General features: G+C 37.4%; 1 protein-coding gene across 1 annotated transcript in view; it reads left to right on the top strand.

The window, feature by feature from the left end:
- Positions 1 to 2,238: 2,238 nt before the first annotated feature.
- Positions 2,239 to 20,002, top strand: part of LOC128552566 (uncharacterized) — a 32,277-nt gene continuing 14,513 nt past the window's right edge. Inside the window, exons 1-4 of the mRNA XM_053533619.1 lie at positions 2,239 to 2,516; positions 8,843 to 8,956; positions 12,613 to 12,694; positions 19,870 to 19,911. The gene's annotated coding sequence lies outside the window, so the exon portion shown is untranslated. The remainder of the gene's footprint in view (positions 2,517 to 8,842; positions 8,957 to 12,612; positions 12,695 to 19,869; positions 19,912 to 20,002) is intronic.

Below are 20,002 nucleotides of genomic sequence, written 5' to 3'. Positions count from 1 at the left end.
TTGGTTTTTACATAGATTCATATAGTAAAACTTAAAAGTCTTCTTTTACGAAACCATAAGGCCTAGAGCTTAGATATTTGGTATGTGGCATCATCTAGTGGACCTCTACAAAAGTCCTACAAATTATGGCCCCAGGGTCAAAATTGGCTATGCCCTGGGGATCAAATAGACCACAATTATTGTTATTTGATTTTGACCAATCTTGGATACAACTTATGCATCAATAAGGTCTCGCTTTCTTTTGAAAACCAGCCATATTGTGCCATTGTCTTCGAGTTATGGTCCCTTAAATGGCAAAAAATGCAGATTTATACCATGTGTAGTGCAATATTACTCGGGTGAGCAATTTAGGACCATCATTGCCCTCTTGTTTTTCAATAGGTTTGCAAGCATATCTACCATATTTATATGGCTAAAATAGAGGGGAAATGACAGTCCCACCACATGTCAAGAAACACAAAAATCTTATTTATTATTACTACCCCGAGTGATATATATAGTAGTAATTGTCCAGGTATAATTGTTGGGACAGTATAGACAGGAAATGATGTCATATATTATTGCTGTATACATTCAAGATGAATGCCTCACTGGCAATTGTGATCTGCCTAGCTTTACTTCTTCTACTAACATTAATACAAGTCATAGAAGTATATGTTTTATTTCGATTGATACACCAATTTTTAATTATCTGGGACCGATTCTATGGGTACCAATGGTTATATGGAAATAATCAGGTATGTTCCATTTGCCATGTTTGAAACTCTTAGTTCAAAATATGGGCTAAATGATAAGCATGAAAAGAAATTGAAATGTAACAGGTCTTGTACAGCTAAACAAAAGCACCAAAAAAAAATAATCATAAGCCTTTTCATTACTTTGGTTGATTGTAAGCTTAAGCTATCATCTCTCTTGTTATTGTCTTTAAAATATCGGTGTTATGAGGTTTACACATTTGGGTCATTTTATAGGAAGTGCCACCATTTTGTTCAGTAAACATGACATGTCGGACTACTTTTTTCACTCGTCTGATCGAGGAAACCACTGGCCAATCCGAGTGGCAAGTGGAATTTTAAGCCCCAACCCACTAGTAACTATCTACAAAACACGACCCACTAATGCACTTTCAAACTAACGAAGGTTGTTATATTATACAATTATCGACTTTTTCATAAGTTGATATCAGGATTTATCAACCCGAAAAGAGTTATATAACTTTTAGAGGGTTGATAAATCTTGATATAACCTATGAAAAAGTCAATAATTGTTTTATTACATGAATAAATGTAAAGTCAGTCTTGTTATTACAATTGTTACTTTAATAAAGAAATATAAATTTAGACCAAATCAGGTTGATATTGGTTTTCCAAGCACCTATTTCGATCTATTTTTATTTTCGTACTATTTATAACCCAAGATAAGTTGATATGATATGTACTCATTACTTTTCGAACCGTTTTCAGCCAATCAGAGAAACAATAGAATACAGTCATGTAATAAATACATGTAGATTCAGATATATTCATATATTTAAACTTAAATACATTGAGAATTGTTGTTTCATTTGTCTGGAATCATTTAATGAGCATCAGCATGGTAAATTATACACAGGATGTGAAGTCTTTTAAAAATGGAGGATAACAATAGAAAGCCATGTGTTTCGAAACATTTGAAAAGCATATTGGTTTTATTCAAACAACAAAGTATTTTGCATTTGAACAATGTTACATGTTTTGTTTAGTCAGGAAAATAGATTATCATTTATGCCATTATACAATAGAATATTTAAATCCAGTCAAGGTCACATTTCAAGGTCAAACATATTCTGACTGTATTCTGTGTTTTCTCTCTAATGTACTCCGCCATGAGACGGAGTGCCATGCTCAAGAACCAGGTCCTTAGGTCTTTTAATAGGACTTTTATTTCTTAGAGGTCAAAGGTCAGATACAAAGCTAAAAAACACAATTTGATATTTATGTACTTGGTTCATTCATTACATAGACATGCAGTCCCTGTTTTTGTAATTGTTCCGCCTCCTTGAATGTGGAAACCTGAAGTAGGCGGAGCAATGAATACTCATTAATTTTGAACTACTTCATGATTAAGAGGATCAAATTCTTCAGTTATGGAATAATATGGAAATAAGTTGGTTCCTTTTTTGAAAATCCCTCGCTTGTCATTGGATAAAAAAAGTGTTTGAACTATAAGTTTATTTACATATTAAAATTTTTCAGAATGGACCTGCTTGAAGTGTGTAGAAAATGGAGGAAGAATGTGACAGCCTATATATTGTTTACACCAGATGTAACAACAGCTCTGAAAGTCCTGGTGGAGACTAGAAGTAGTCCACTGGTATCAGTTCCAAGAGAAAATCCATGTTCTCCAGATTAAACGCACTTACACCATTATCTGGCGGTCAAGCTTTGTGTGAATTAGTTCAAAAATGCCCAGGATTGCAGAGGCCTGAAAGGATAACAACAAATTCATTGAGAAAGTACATTGCTACAGTGTCACAGGTAATTATACTATCTCAAAATTTCAGGGAGAAGTGACTTCTCCTTTTTCAGAATTTAGGGAGAAGTTTATTGATAGGTGACTGTAGCATGAATCAGTTTATTAGTCCCCTACTGGTTGAAAACCAGTTTCGGGGACTTTAGGAATGCACTTTTCCGTCATTCCGTCCGTCCGTCCGTCCGTCCGCAATTTCGTGTCCGGTCCATAACTCTGCCATCCATGAAGGGATTTTAATATTACTTGGCACAAATGTTCCCCATGATGAGACGACGTGTCATGCGCAAAACCCGAACCCCTAGCTCAAAGGTCAAGGTCACAATTGGAGGTCAAAGGTCAACAGGGCTTTTTTCCTGTCCGGTCCACAACTCTCCCATCCTTGAAGGGATTTTAGTTTTACTTGGCACAAATGTTCCCCATGATGAGGTGATGTGTCATGCGCAAATCCCAGACCCCTAGCTCAAAGGTCAAGGTCACAATTGGAGGTCAAAGGTCAACAGGGCTTTTTTCCTGTCCGGTCCATAACTCTCCCATCCATGAAGAGATTTTAATATTACTTGGCACAAATGTTCCCCATGAGGAGACGACGTGTCATGTGCAAAACCTGGACCCCTAGCTTAAAGGTCAAGGTCACAATTGGAGGTCAAAGGTCAACAAGGCTTTTTTCCTGTCTGGTCCATAACTCTCCCATCTATGAAGGGATTTTAATATTACTTGGCACAAATGTACCTCATAATAAGACGATGTGTCATGCACAACTTTCAGAACCCTAGCTTAAAGGTCAAGGTCACACTTAGCAGTCAAATGTTAACATAGCATGAACAGGGTCTGTTTCGTGTCCGGTCCATAACTCTGACATTCATTAAGGGATTTTAATATCACTTAGCGCAAGTGTTCCCCATGATGAGACGATGTGTCATGCACAAATCCCGGACCCCTAGCTCAAAGGTCAAGGTCACAATTGGGGGTCAAAGGTCAACAGAGTTTTTTTCCTGTCCCGTCCATAACTCTGCCATCCATGAAGGGATTTTAATATTACTTGGCACAAATGTTTCCCATGATGAGACAACATTCGTGCACAAAGCCCAGACCCTTAGCTCAAAGGTCAAGGTCACAATTGGAGGTCAAATGTCAGTAGGGTTTTTTCCCTGTCCGATCCAGAACTCTTGTCATCCATCAAGGGATTACAATATTACTTGGCATAAATGTTTCTCATGATGAGACGACGTGTCATGTGCAACACCCAGTACCCTAGCTTAAAGGTCAAGGTCACACTTTGAGATCAAAGGTCAAGAGGATTTTTTTCCTGTCCGGTCTGTAACTTTGTCATGCAAAGCAGGATTTAGATATCAGTTGGCACAAATATTCCCCTGGATGAGACAACATGTCATGCGCAAGAACCAGGTCCCTAGGTCTAAGGTCAAGGTCATATTTAGAGGTCAAAGGTCAAATTCAAGAATGACTTTGTATGGAACATTTCTTCTTCATGCATGGAGGGATTTAATGTAACTTGGACCAAATGTTCACCACCATGAGGCACCCTTGTTTTTAGAATTACGTCCCTTTGTTGTTACTATAAATAGATTTTATAGATTTTATTGTAACTTTTTTATTACTGGCGGTAGAGAAAAATCGAGACCACTTTTCTGTGGTACAGCATGCATGTTACATCCAATTTTTAGGTGTATTTTGACCTATGTCTAGCTGGTAAAGAGTTTCTTATGGACTTATATAGATTTTTTTTTTTATCCCCCGACGAAAGTCGGAGGGATATAGTTTTGGCGTTGTCCATCCGTCCGTCCTTCCGTCCGTCTTTCCATCCGTCCGTCCTTCCGTCTTTCCGTCCGTCCGTCCGTCCGTCCGGAGCCATATCTAGGAAATGGTTGGGAATATTTATTTAAAACTTCATATACATGTTCACCACAATGAGTGTTTGCGGCCCGTCAAGTTTCAGTCAGATTGCCCAAGTAACACCAGAGTTATGGCCCTTAGAAGTTTCTAGTGTTAACTATATAGGGTACTATAAATATGGCAATTTCTGCATCATAACTTTTGATATATTTGACCTAGAACTATGAAACTTAAACAGAATTTAGATCACCATAATGTGGTTGTGTACACACAATTTCATTTGGATTTATTTGTAAATTAAGAGTTATTGCCCTTTAATAGTATAAAAATCCACATATTTGTACGTAACAAATTTACCATTTGGTAGAATTTCATTAAATTTCTTTCATTCTTTTCCATGAACATTTATTGTAAACATGTGAAGTTGTGTACCCACACCTGGTCACCCCCTTAGCTTGATCACCCCATCCCCCACCCCCCCCCAAAAAAAAAAAAAAAAATTCATTCCTTATTTTAGATTTTTTCCAAACAAACTTCATATACATGTTCACCACTATGAGGTTATGGGGCCCATCAAGTTTCAGACAGATTGCCCAAGTAACACAAGAGTTATTGCCCTTAGAAGTTTCTAGTGTTAACTATATAGGGTACTATAGATATGCCAATTTCTGCATCATAACTTTTGATATATTTGACCTAGAACTATGAAACTTTAACAGAATTTAGAGCACTATAATGTGGTTGTGCACAGACAATTTTGTACGGATTTCTTTTTGTAACTTCAGAATTATTGCCCTTTAATTGTCTAAAAATCCACATATTTGTACATAACAAACTTACCATTTGGCAGAATTTCATTAAATTTCTTTCATTCTTTTCTTACATTTATTATAATCATGTAAAGTTGCTCACCCACACCTGGTCACCCACTTGCCTTGGTCACACCCCCTCCCCCTCCCAACCCCCCTCCCAATTTTTATGCCCCCACTTTGGGGGGGGGGGGCATATAGATTTGCTCTTGTCCGTCCTTCCGAAAATGTTGTGTCGCGCGTAGCTCTTAAAGTATTTGACGTAGAGTCACAAAACTTTACAGGAATGTTGGTCAGCATGTGTAGTTGTGCACCTGGGGTTTCGCGTCCGGATTCATTCAGTCATGTAGAAGTTATGGCCCCTGACTTTGTAAAAATTGGTCATTTTAATGTTGTGTCGTGCCTAGCTCCAGAAGTATATGACCTAGAGTCACAAAACTTTACAGGCATGTTGGTCAGCATGTGTAGTTGTGCACCTGGGGTTTCACGTCCGGATTCATCCAGACATGTAGGAGTTATGGCCCCTGACTTAGTAAAAAATTGGTCATTTTAATGTTGTGTCGCGCATAGCTCCAAAAGTATTTGACCTAGAATCACCAAAGTTTATAGGAATGTTGGTCAGCATGTGTAGTTGTGCACCTGGGGTTTCGCGTCCGGATTCATTCAGTCATGTAGAAGTTATGGCCCCCGACTTTGTTAAAATTTGTCATTTTAATGTTGTGTCGTGCCTAGCTCCAAAAGTATATGACCTAGAGTCACAAAACTTTACAGGCATGTTGGTCAGCATGTGTAGTTGTGCACCAGGGGTTTCGCGTCCGGATTCATCCAGTCATGTAGGAGTTATGGCCCCTGACTTAGTAAAAAATTGGTCATTTTAATGTTGTGTCGCGCATAGCCCATAAAGTATTTGACCTAGAATCACCAAAGTTTACAGGAATGTTGGTCAGCATTTGTAGTTGTGCACCTGGGGTTTCGCATCCGGATTCATTCAGTATTGTAGGAGTTCTGGCCCCTGACTAATGTCATGTAGTGGGGGCATCTGTGTCCCATGGACACATTTCTAGTTGTTGTTTTTTTCATTTCTTATTTTAGATTTTTTTCAAACCTTCCAAGTTGTACCATTCCCCCACCTCACTTCTCCACCCATTCATGCCCACCACTGTTCATGCATCCTCTGCCCCCCACCTCCCCCCTCCAACTTCACCCTTTTACCTTTTTTTTTTTTTCATTTTTAATTTTCAGTCAATATTTATAATCAACATGTGAAATTTTGTTTCCTCTCCCGTTCCCCTGCACCCCCACCCCCTAAAAAATAAATATATACATATATCTATATATAGATATATATATTTTCATTCCTTTTTTTTTTTTTTTTTTAAATGTTCAAACCTTCAACATGTTAAGTTGTGACTGCACAAACCTTGCCCTCAGCCATGTTCAAGATATCTTACCTGTGTTCTCTTAGGACATCTGATCTTTTAAGTTCAAATGTACATGTAAAACAGCAACACCTGGTGCCAAACCACTCAAAGACAATATTTCATTCCAGTTAAACTTCAGCCAAAAAAATTCAATATGAAAACAACTGTGGGTTTTTATATATGCACATTTTAATCCAAGTGTGTTGTTATAACATATTGTATATGTAGTACAATATTGTTTATACATCATTGACATATCATTATGTTATACTGCAGTAGAGAAAATTAGGTGCCTTCCAGTAGGGGACTTTGTATTGCATGGCAATACTTCATTCACTTGTTCTTTATATTAAGCATACAAAATATGACATCCATATTAATGCCAATTATACATGGCATATTACTGTGCAAACAATTTTGTCGAGCCTGCTTGCGGAAGCGAAGACATAGTTGTCCAAATGGCTGTTCGGTGTATGTGTGTGCGTCCGTCCGGATTTGTTTGTCCAGACCATAACTTTAACATGCATGGAGCAATTTTGTTTATATTTGGCCTGAATGTTAACCTGAGTGAGGCGGAGTGTCATGCACAAACCCCATGTTCCTATCTCAAAGGTCAAGGTCACACTTACAGGCCAAAGGTCAAATTAAAAAATGACTGTGCGGAGCATTTCTTCTTCATGCATGGAGGGATTTTAATGTAACTTGACACAATTGTTTACCATCATGAGACGGAGTGTCATGCGCAAGAATCAGGTCCCTAGGTCTAAGGACAAGGTCACACTTAGAGGTCAAAGGATACAAGAATGACAACTGTCCGGAGCATTTCTTCTTCATGCATGGAGGGATTTTGATGTAACTTGGCACAAATGTTCACCACCATGAGATGGAGTGTCATGCGCAAGAACCTGGTCCCTAGGTCTGAGGTCAAGGTCACACTTAGAGGTCAAAAGTCAGATACAAGAATGACTTTGTCTGGAGCATTTCTTTTTGATGCATAGAGGGATTTTGATGTAACTTGGCACAATTGTTCATCATCATGAGACAGTGTCCTGCGCAAGATCCTAGAATTACTTCCCTTTGTTGTTACTATAAACAGCTTATATTCATAACTTTTTTATTACTGGTCGTAGGGAAAAATCAGGACCACTTTTCTGTAGTACAACATGCATGTTACATCCAATTTTCAGGTGTATTTTGACCTATACTGGTGAGGATTTTTGTTTGCACTTAGAATTTTTTATGCCCCCAAAGGGAGGCATATTAGTTTTCAATTGTCCGTCTGTTTGTTAGTTTGTTTGTTCGTTCGTTAGTTCGTCACAACGTTAACTTTTTGCATGAAGGCACTTTACTCGCAAACCACTGCACCCAGGACGGTCACCCGGTCAAAGGTCAAGGTCACAGGGGCCAATGTTAACTTTTTGCATGAAGGCACTTTACTCGTGAACCACTGCACCGAGGACCTTCAAACTTCACCTGCTGATAGTACTTATTGAGTACACCACCCCTACTTGAAATAAAAGTGTATTATCATAATGCAGTGGTGCACATACATGTTTGGTCAGGATTTGCCCAGTATTTACAGGAGTTATAGTCCCTTTTTTGTTTGAAATTCAGAATTTTATAGTTTGGAGGTATTTCCAAGTAATTTGCGCAATGATTTTTCATGAAGCTAAATATAATTATGTATTATTACACATTTATTCAATCACGCACCGACGCACGCATGCACGCACTCGCGCACACACACACACACACACACAGACACACACTTGGCCAGGGATACCATTGAATTTGCTTGTTTTCAGTGTGTTAAGTAACTGTAATGCAAAACTGTTTTTAAGACCCATGATTTCAGTGAATTTTCTTTATTTGTATAACAGGAATTCTTTAGCTATGAGACCCAATAATTGACTTCAAAGTGTTATACCCAACAATCCTGTTATTTTGCAACATATACTTTGGTATATATACAGGAAGTAGCCATTTTAAAAATGGTGGATCTAGACAATACCATACCATGTGTTGGCTTTTTCAGAATTAAAAATTACCAAATGTTTGACTCTGTTAATGCATGGTGTAGTAACAAGAACATTGAGCACCATAATGACTACAACCATACAGACAAAAGCTTTCTTGTGTACCTTTTTTCTGTAGAAGATGCAAAACGAGTTTCAGAATTGGCACTAAACTGGAATATGTATGACTGTATATTTGTGAATATCATAAGGAATCAACATACTTTATGTACAGATACTCGACATGACCGATAGTGAACTGAAACTGCTTGCAAGGCATTTGGGACATGATGTGAAGACCCACAAGGAATACTACCAATTGTCTTCCAGTACCATGGAGCTTTCAAAGGTAAACATTACATAATAAGAAACTTTTACCTTTCATGTGAGAAACTACTTGTTTTGTGGTAATTATGTCTCCCACAACTTTGGGGAGACATTGTTTTTGCACTGTCCTTCCATCCACTGTCACATTTCATTTTTTCAATAACTTGAGAACCATTCTGATCTCAGAGACTTCATATTTCACGTTGTGATTGGTCTCTATAAGGACATGACCCTTATATATTTTAGGTTCAGTAGGTCAAAGGTTGAGGTCACAGCAGTCATTTTATGTAAAAAAATCAGCTTCTGCCCATTATCTTGAGAACCATTCAACACAGAAGACTTCATATTTCACATGGTAATTGGTCTCTTTGAGAACATGACTACTGCTGATTTTGGGTTCAGTACATCAAATGTCAAGGTCATAGGAGTCACTTATTGCTTATATATTTTCTGTATTATTAAATTAATTCAGTTATCCCAGCAACTTGCTATGATTGGACAAAATTAATAAGGGTCATTTATGTAACTAAAGCCATTACTGTGAAATCATTATTATCCGTGGGGGATTAATTTTCGTTGAGTCCCAACGAATAAATTATGCCCATGATAATGTAAATTGTACTCGATGTCGCCAAAAAGACACCATAACCGTCCGATCTGGTCCGTAGTTATGTGCATGCGGCAGTACTGACCTGCAGCTTTCGTGTAGTTTATGGAGGCTCCATCAACGATAAACATAGGTATACGTCGGAACAAAACTGACTATTTCATTCAGACATTTACCCGTGGATTGTTTACGAAATGCTCGTCAAATAAAAGTAGATACTAAAAATAGAAGTTTGACGTAGTGTCACGTGCCGACCACACTATGCTGCGGCTGTTATTTGTTGTTTTTTTTTTGGCCCTGCTTTGCTGTTTATATTTACTGACACGCAGTAAACTACTACTACTTTGGGACTTTTAAATATTATAAATTAATTGCTAGATTTGCGTCCGATGGATGCATTATTACCCAATTCACATTACACGTTTCTCGGCAGCAAATAACACATGCGAAAGTTGAACAGCTTGTAATTTTAGATGCAGATGCGCATTCAACAACAGACGTGTACGGAACTTTTTTCATGATTCAAAACCATTTATATTTTATCAGTCGTGTGCAAAAAAACAAACATTTTTAGCAACATAAAATCGGTAACTGTATAGAAATCTAATAGATTTTTTTAATCCCCCGCCACAAGTGGTGGTGGGTTAAAGGAATGGTCTCCGTCCATCCTTCCTTCCTTCCATCTGTCCGTAACACTTTCGTGTCCGCTCCATATCTCCTAAATCTCTTAAAGGATTTTCATGACACTTAGGTCAAATGATCACCTCGTCAAGACGATGTGCAGAACCCATAAGTCAGCCTTGTCGGCTCAAGATCAAGGTCACAACTCAAGGTCAAAGGTTTGAGCCTTCCATTTTGTGTCCGTTCTATATTTTCTAAACCCCTTGAAGGAATTTTATAAAACTTGGGTCAAATGATCACCTCATCAAGACAATGTATAGAACCCATGAGTCAGCCATGCCAGCTCAAGGTCAAGGTCACTACTAAAGGTGAAAGGTTTGAGCCTTCCATTTTGTGTGCGCTCTATATCTCCTAAACCCCTTGAAGAATTTTCATCAAACTTTGGTCAAATGATCACCTCATCAAGGCAATGTAAAGAACCCATGAGTCAACCATGCCGGCTCAAGGTCAAGGTCACTACTAAGGGTGTAAGGTTTGAGCCTTCCAGTTTGTGTGTGCTCTATGTCTCCTAAACCCCTCGAAGAATTTTCATCAAACTTTGGTCAAATGATCACCTCATCAAGATGATGTGCAGAACCCATGAGTCAGCCATGCCGGCTCAAGGTCAAGGTCGCAACTTAGGGTGAAAGATTTGAGCCTTCCATTTTGTGTCCGCTCTATATCTCCTAAACCCCTCGAAGGATTTTCATCAAAATTGGGTCAAATGATCACCTCATCAAGGCGATGTGCAGGACTTATGAGTCAGCAATGCTGGGTCAAGGTCACAACTGAAGGTCAAAGGTTTGAGCCTTCCATTTTGTGCCTGCTCTGTATCTCCTAATTCCCTTGAAGGATTCATATGAAACTGGTCAAATGATCACCTCATCAAGGCGATGTGCAGAACTCATGAGTCAGCCATTCCGGCTCAAGGTCAAGGTCACAACTCAAGGCAAAAGGTTTTAGCCTTCCATTTCGTGTCCGCTCTATATCTCCTAAAGTTTACCTAAACCCCTTGAAGGAATTTTATAAAACTTTGGTCAAATGATCACCTCATTAAAACAATGTGCAGAACTTATGAGTCAGCTATGCCGGTTCAAGGTCAAGGTCACAACTTAGGGTCAAAGGTTTGAGCCTTCCATTTTGTGTCCACTCTGTACCTCCTAAACCCCTTGAAGGATTTTCATCAAACTTGGGTCAAATGATCACTTCATCAAGAACTCATGAGTCAGCCATGTCAACTCAAGGTCAAGGTCACAACTCAAGGTCACAACTCAAGGTCAAAGCTTTGAGCTCTGTATCTTCTTAACCCCTTGAAGGATTTTCATGAAACTTGGGTCAAATGATCACCTCATCAAGACGTTGTGCAGAATTCATGAGTCAGCCATGTCAGTTCAAGGTCAAGGTCACAGCTAAAGGTCAAAGGTTTACCCTTTTACTATCCATAGCAGTGGAGGGGGATCATTAGCTGTCTCTCAGACTGCCTTGTTCTTTTTAATTTGCAATCTTGTTTGAAACCCGATCAAATGATCAATGTGATGAACTTTATATTTGTTTCGATTATGAATGCTAATTGTGCAAGACTATATCCCAGATGCTAAGCTTTTGACACTTTTTAATTGGCGCCGACTTTTCTTATTGAATATTTCACAGTTTCATTAAGTTCTGCAAATTAGTGGTCATATAATTATAGATAACGCAGTCGTTAATTGGCACATGATCACTCGCTAATCTCCTGCGGCGTAGATTGCAAATTCCGTAACCACGGTAGCGCTGTTTGACATGTGTAGGTTTCACATGTTAGACCAAAATGATATACTTGATCTATTTTTGTGGAAAAATCCATGAATTTACGTCCCACGAAACAGCCGTTTTGGCCAAAACCACGAAATTTTGTGCCGACAAATTAAATGATTTCACTGTATCATGTAAAATAATCTTTGAGCTGAAAATCTCATCATTTCATACAGAAGGGGGAGACATGTGCTTTTATTTTAAAAAAGCGTCTTCTAGTTGAAAAAAATGTTCCAGGAGTGAACCTGAGTCAGATTTTTAAAATTATTCTTTAAAGAACATGGCAGCCAAGGGACTTGACTTTCTTCCTGTATTTTTTAAAAAAAAAAGACATGCTCTGGGTTATCCTATACTCACAATTTTGATAAGTTAAAGATCAAGGTCTCAGTGAGGGGTTGAAACAAAGTTGTTGTGATTTTGGTGATGTGAACATTACGAATGGATATTTTGCAAAGGTGTAAAAGTAACTGCATAAATTCACAGCATTTAGAGGCATTTCATTTTGTGTTTGAGGTTCATCTGTCAAAAGTCAAGGTCACATATGAGGTTATATTACACTTTCAGATTGCTCAAGTTCAGGTAATTGACGGGAGTATTATTGTCTTCTTGTTATTTTATAGGTTGCCCTGATGATGTATGCTGTCGAAAATGGTAAAGTCAATGAATGGAAGTGAAAGCAGATGAAGGACATAGTAATTGAAGGTATGAATTTTGATTTTTTTTTCTTTAATATCTCCCATTCTACGAGAATGGGGATGGAGAATATTTGTCAATTTTTCTTGACTCGCTGGCTGTAAAGTGGATTGAAATAACTTCTTGTAAACAAATTAGAGGGCTTAAGAACCAAATGTCTTTAAAGTTCACTATATCAGTTATGAAAATATATAAAAAGTGTATCGGAATTATCATCTTGGTAAATCAGTGTTTGAAAGGCAGGGCCCTCGTTTGGCCCAATTGGGGTCCTTATAAAGGACCCAGTCCCCCCCCCCCCCCAAAATACTATGTTCCTCTCTTCCCCCCCCCCCCCCCCCCCCCCCCCCCCATTCAGCAAACACAATAGAACACCGCAAATTCATTCAATACTTTAAAACTGTTCAACAAGGCCATCATTAAAATTATGTTTGTTTGCTATATGTAATCTGTAGCAGTTATTTTCGTTAATGCAAGGGTGTATTTAAACAATTTTTTAATTCCCCTCCCTTACAAAAGCAAGCCTGTGTGACATACATGCTGCGTATTTGCTGTTTATATGCCGCGAACGCAGTATTACGCCAGAGGAGTACATTTTACATACACCGCATGCCACATACATGCCGCATACTATTTCGACGAGTACACAGCATGTACGCAGGAGGTCACTAGTACACTTCAAGTACGCAGCACAGACTCTGAAAATTTAAGGAGTACACTGCATGTACGCAGGAGGGACTTGTACAAGAAAATAGTACACTGCATGTACACCGCAGATACTTTGAAATTTGTGCAGTACACTTCATATACGCGGGAAAGACTTGTACAATTTCTTTTGGCATTTATACTTAGTTTTTTTTTTATAAGTTAGGCCAGAATTTTTTAATTTTTTGTTTTACTGATTTTTTTTGAAATAGGGTAGGGTAGGAGGAGGGAATAAAAAAAAAAATAAAAAAACAGTTACGCAATTTATTTTTTTTTACAGATTTTTTTTTGGAAAAGGGTAGGGTAGGAGGAGAAAAAAAAATACAGTTAAATTGTTGTTTTATAATATGATAACTTATTAACAAATGTGCCTTTCAATATCAGGCTTTATGGAATGATGAACACTATGCCTGTCTATGATAGTGTACCTGAGAAATAATAAATCCTTTGCCGTGCTTTGTGGTTGTTTAGAGCACTGGTAGAAGTTCAGATGCATAGGAATTATATCACAAGCCCATACTCAGAGGGAGTGATCTAATAACTCACATCTAAACGACTAACCCTGCTCCAATCAACGACAAAGCATTGCAAAGGATTTATTATTTTCATTCTGATTTGTTAAAAAGACAAATCACTATATGCCACTTTAAAATTGAAACATTTACATTTTCTTATTTTAATATTCAAAAATATACATTTAAATAATATTCACATACAACTTTCCATTAATACAACATTACACCTACAAAGCATACACAATGATAAAGTGGGGAGGAGTGTAGTGATAGTAGGCACTTACAACAGTTCAATCCCCAGTCTGGACTGTTCATAGGGATTTTTTCCTCTCGGTTATTTTAGGTCACCATCTGTAGACCATTTTATTAATAATTGTTTCAACATATGGTATATACACACATTTTGGATACATGCACTACCAATTTTTGATTTTTATATATGTGTGTAGCACTAAACAATTTTTATAGTACTGCTAGATATCATACCTGGGTTTTGGTAGAAATGCATAATTTCGACGTATAGTCATTAGAACATCAATTTCAAATGCAGATTTTACATCTTGATCCTTGGAACTATTGACAGTCTCAGTGGGTGGAGTTTTCATCTTACACTAGATGTATTTCATGTTTGCTTCACTCATCACATCAATTTTTTTTTTTTTTTTTTTCATCTGGCAAAATCTAGGGTCGCGGGTCGGTAAAACGAAAAATAAAAAAAATCTGGCCTTAAAGTCTGAAGTAAACTTCATATACGAGGGAGGGACTTGTTCATTTTCTTTTTGTGTTTATACTTTGAATTTTTTTAGGTAAAAGTCTGAAGTACACTTCATGCAGGAAGGATTTGTACATTTTTTTTTTTTTTTTTTTTTTTGGAAGCAAGAACTTGATTTCCGAGTAACTTTTATCTTAATAGCATAGAATAGTTCAGATTACCGGTATTCTGAACAATGAAAATTTGCCAAACTATTTGCAATGTTCATTTGTGAAGCTTACATCTTAGTGATTTCTGAGCTGCACCTTGCATGCAGTGTAAAAATATATTCTTTTTCATTTTGAATTAATCCTGGAGCTTTCTAACTTGGATAATTGAAAAGCCTTATTTGAACTTCGTTGCATTACATTTTGTAATACATGAAATAATTACCAAGATAATGCCTCAACAGCGCCCGAATGAGAAGAATTAATAGCTCTCACTGTTATTTGAATACTCTTAAGCAAAACACCATTCTATCATGTTTTATAAAGGCTTTAATGCTCATTATGTTAACTCATTAAGGCCTCACCAAATTAAAAAGTTGTTCATCGGATTTGGCGCTCGTATATTTTCAGAACGTTTTTGGCTAATTGCGCTCGCCCCATTGGAAAAAATCAATCCATAATTTTTTGGTGCGCTACTTTTTACGGACGTAAAAGTGTATAAATGCTTATACAATTCCAGTCCTAGATTGTTTTCAGATGGATTTTAATCAAAATAAATACATACTACGCACACATCGTCTATAATAAATCATAACACTTATATTTAGTTGCATTAAAGTTGTTTCCCCTTGATGCAGTTACGCCATTTTCTTCAACTGTTTACCAAATTACATGCTACAAAAATTGATTTATTTCATTGAAAAGTGGATGAAGAAAAGCATACTAATTTATTTGATAACATCAATCTACATTATTTTGGTAAGGGTAAATACTTACTTATGCATGTCACTTATCTTTTTTAGCTCACCTGTCACAAAGTGACAAGGTGAGCTTTTGTGATCGCGCGGTGTCCGTCGTCCGTCTGTCCGTGCGTCCGTAAACTTTTGCTTGTGACCACTCTAGAGGTCACATTTTTCATGGGATCTTTATGAAAGTTGGTCAGAATGTTCATCTTGATGATATCTAGGTCAAGTTCGAAACTGGGTCACGTGCTATAAAAAACTAGGTCAGTAGGTCTAAAAATAAAAAAACCTTGTGACCTCTCTAGAGGCCATATATTTCACAAGATCTTCATGAAAATTGGTCAGAATGTTCACCTTGATGATATCTAGATCAAGTTCGAAACTGGGTTACGTGCCTTTAAAAACTAGGTCAGTAGATCTAAAAATAGAAAAACCTTGTGACCTCTCTAAAGGCCATATTTTACATGGGATCTGTATGAAAGTTGGTCTGAATGTTCATCTTAATGATATCTAGGTCAAGTTCGAAACTGGGTCATGTGCAATCAAAAACTAGGTCAATAGATCTAAAAATAAAAAAACCTTGTGACCTCTCTTGAGGTCATATATTTCATGAGATCTTCATGAAAATTGGTCAGAATGTTCACCTTGATGATATCTAGGTCAAATTCGAAAGTGGGTCACGTGCCATCAAAAACTAGGTCAGTAGGTCAAATAATAGAAAAACCTTGTGACCTCTCTAAAGGCCATATTTTTCATGGGTCAAGTTCGAAACAGGGTGATGTGGGGTCAAAAACTAGGTCAGTAGGTCTAAAAATAGAAAAACCTTGTGACCTCTCTAGAGGCCATACTTGTGAATGGATCTCCATAAAAATTGGTCAGAATGTTCACCTTGATGATATCTAGGTCAAGTTTGAAACTGGGTCACGTGCCTTAAAAAAACTAGGTCAGTAGGTCAAATAATAAAAAAAACTTGTGACCTCTCTAGAGGCAATACTTTTCATGGGATCTGTATGAAAGTTGGTCTGAATGTTCATCTTGATGATATCTAGGTCAAGTTTGAAACTGGTTCAACTGCGGTCAAAAACTAGGTCAGTAGATCTAAAATTATTAAAAAAATTTGACCTCTCTAGAGGCCATATTTTTCAATGGATCTTCATGAAAAAATATCTGAATGTTCATCTTGATGATATCTAGGTCAGTTTCGAAACTGGGTCATGTGTGGTCAAAAACTAGGCCAGTAGGTTTAAAAATAGAAAAACCTTGTGACCTCTCTAGAGGCCATATTTTTATGAGATCTTCATGAAAATTAGTGAGAATGTTCACCTTGATGATAGCTAGGTAAAGTTCAAAACAGGGTCACGTACCTTCGAAAACTAGGTCAATAGGTCAAATAATAGAAAAACCTTGTGACCTCACTAGAGACCATATTTTTCAATGGATCTTCATGAAAATTGGTCAGAATTTTTATCTTGATAATATCTATGTCAAGTTTAAAACTGGGTCACATGAGCTCAAAAACTAGGTCACTATGTCAAATAATAGAAAAAAACGACGTCATGCTCAAAACTGGGTCATGTGGGAAGAGGTGAGCGATTCAGGACCATCATGGTCCTCTTGTTCTGTTTTTTCTGTCCAAATGATCAGCATTTGCATACGAAAGTTGGTGGGGTAAGGAATTTACATTATCACAGCAGTTTCGCCACAAGAGTACACAGCATGTATGCAGCAGGAGTACACAGCATGTACGCCGCAGGACTCGGGCCAGGAGTACACAGCATGTACGCCGCAGGAGTACACAGCATGTACGCCGCAGGACTTGGGCCAGGAGTACACAGCATGTACGCCGCAGTGTATGTGTATGTGCCGCGTACATGCTGCGTACTATTTCCCACATACTAAATTCCTCCAGCGTACATCCTGTGTACTATGTAGTCCACAGCATGTACGCAGCAAGTAGTACGCGGCAGATCTCATTTGCATGTCAAAAGTGTACTACAAACGTACTGTAGGTGTATGTGTGGTGTAGATCCTGCGTACTATTTAAAGCCCTTGATTTCAGTACACATCATGTACGCATCATATACGCTGTATGTACACAGCAAGAGTACGCAGCAGGCCTTTTTCTTCTGTAAGGGCTCTGTGACGAAAATCCGCCCCTATGCTATACAGTATTAAATGTTTGCTCCAGTTGTTTAGCAGATGCAATAAAATATTTATTAATGAGTAGTGAGGCACTCCTTATCATACATGCATACAGCACTTTTTAAAAATATGCCAAGAAAATGGCAAGATAAAATCTGGGCATACCAGTTATGCCTAAAAAATTGGTTATACTCCTGATAATTCGATAATTTCATAGCTGGGTTTACAAACAACAGCCCCATCGTCATGTTTTATACTGATTTTTATCCTCAATATTATTAACCACAAAGTATGAAATTAACGCAAAGTTTATGACTGGTTTGCTTTTATTCTTGATCGAAATGTCAATACTGTAGTACAATAAACAAGCGGTCTATGGCTTGTTTCAAAATGATGTCTTAGTCGTTCCAGGCTTTGCCTTTATAAACAAAGTCATGCCAGACCTCACCTTTATTAGTCAGGAGATAATCTTTACCCCATCATTGCAGGCACATTTGTCAGTCTCTGTCGGGACTCAGATTCACAACTACCGGATAAGTAGTCATAGTTTGCCTCAAAAATACACTTACACAAGTTTTTTTTACGTGCAATCATAAGGAAAGTTAGTCAATGACGTCATGGGCTGTGCATTTAAAAAAAGTATAGTAGACATGATATATATTCAATGTGCTAGAAACATTATCAATGAAAGGAAGAAAAACTGTTCATGCAACCAAATATTTTTTTTTAACATTCAGGGAGTACTGATACTACATGTACTTAACTCTGTCATATCAAGAGTGCTGTGTATATATTTTTAGCTCGACTATACGAAGTATAAGGAGAGCTATCCTACTCGCCCCGGCGTTGGCGTCGGCGTCAGCGTCTTTCCGCGTCCCCACCTTGGTTAAAGTTTTGGTGCACTTTCTCTTTTTTTCAACTTATCTCTGTAATTACTTGATGGATTTGATTTAAACTTGAAATACTTATTCCTCATCATCATCCACATCATCTGACATAAGGGCCATAACTCTGGCACTAATATTTCATGAATTATCCCCCCTTTTCACTTAGATTTTCAGGTTAAAGTTTTGATGCACTTTCACTCTATCTCTGTTATTACTGAATGGAATTGATTCAGACTTAAAATAGTTGTTCAACATCATCACCCACATCATATGACACAAGGTGCATAACTCTGGCACCATTTTTTCATGAATTATTCCCCCTTTTTACTTAGAAATTCAGGTTAAAGTTTTGGTGCACTTTCACTCAACCTCTGTTATTACTGAATGGATTTGATTCAAACTTGAAATAATTGTTCAGCATCATCACCCACATCATATGACATAAGGGCCATAACTCTGGCACAATTTTTCATGAATTATTCCCCTTTTTACTTAGAATTTCAGGTTAAAGTTTTATGCACTTTCACTCTATCTCTGTTATTACTGAATGGATCTGATTCAAACTTAAACAATTTTTCAACATCATTAACCTTATCATATGACACAAGGTGCATAACTCTGGGACCAATTTTTCATGAATAATTTCCCCTTTTTACTTAGAATTTTAGGTTAAAGTTTTGATGCACTTTCACTCTGTCTCTGTTATTACTGAATGGATTTGATTCAAACTTAAAATAGTTGTTCAACATCATCACCCACACCATATGACGCAAGGTGCATAACTCTGGCACCAATTTTTCATTAATTATTCCCCCTTTTTACTTAGAAATTTAGGTTAAAGTTTTGATGCATTTTCACTCTGTCTCTGTTATTACTGAATGGATTTGATTCAAAGTTAGAATAGTTGTTCAGCATCATCACCAACACTATATGACACAAGGTGCATAACTCTGGCACCAATATTTAATGAATTATGCCCCTTTTTGCTTAGGATATACTTATATAGTGTTTTGATACATTTTATCTTTACCTCTCTTATTACTTTAAGTTGATATTTTTGACATAGACTCAGGCTATTGTGCAATATCTTCATCCACAATTGGAGTCATTAAACACTCCAGTGACAGCTCTAGTTTCCTCAGGTGTGCCCAGTTTCACTATCCAGCATCGAAATAGTCGAGTGCGCTGTCTCCTGTGACAGCTCTTGTTATATATGATTCTGGTTATTTTAATTTGTAGAAACAGTTATTTCTAAAATGATTATTTATTTCTTACAGAGATGCCTTTACCAAACCCAGAAGAAGATGGACCTGGAGAAGGTACAGTAGTTATGTAGATCTTCAAAACCTTTGATATTCCATTGACCACTATTTATTTGTAATATGAAACTGGTCCAAAACTGAGTCAGTG

This window comes from Mercenaria mercenaria, unplaced genomic scaffold, assembly GCF_021730395.1.
Source record: "Mercenaria mercenaria strain notata unplaced genomic scaffold, MADL_Memer_1 contig_2914, whole genome shotgun sequence".
Taxonomy (NCBI): Eukaryota; Metazoa; Mollusca; class Bivalvia; order Venerida; family Veneridae; genus Mercenaria; species Mercenaria mercenaria.
This window is presented reverse-complemented; position numbering and strand designations above follow the sequence as displayed.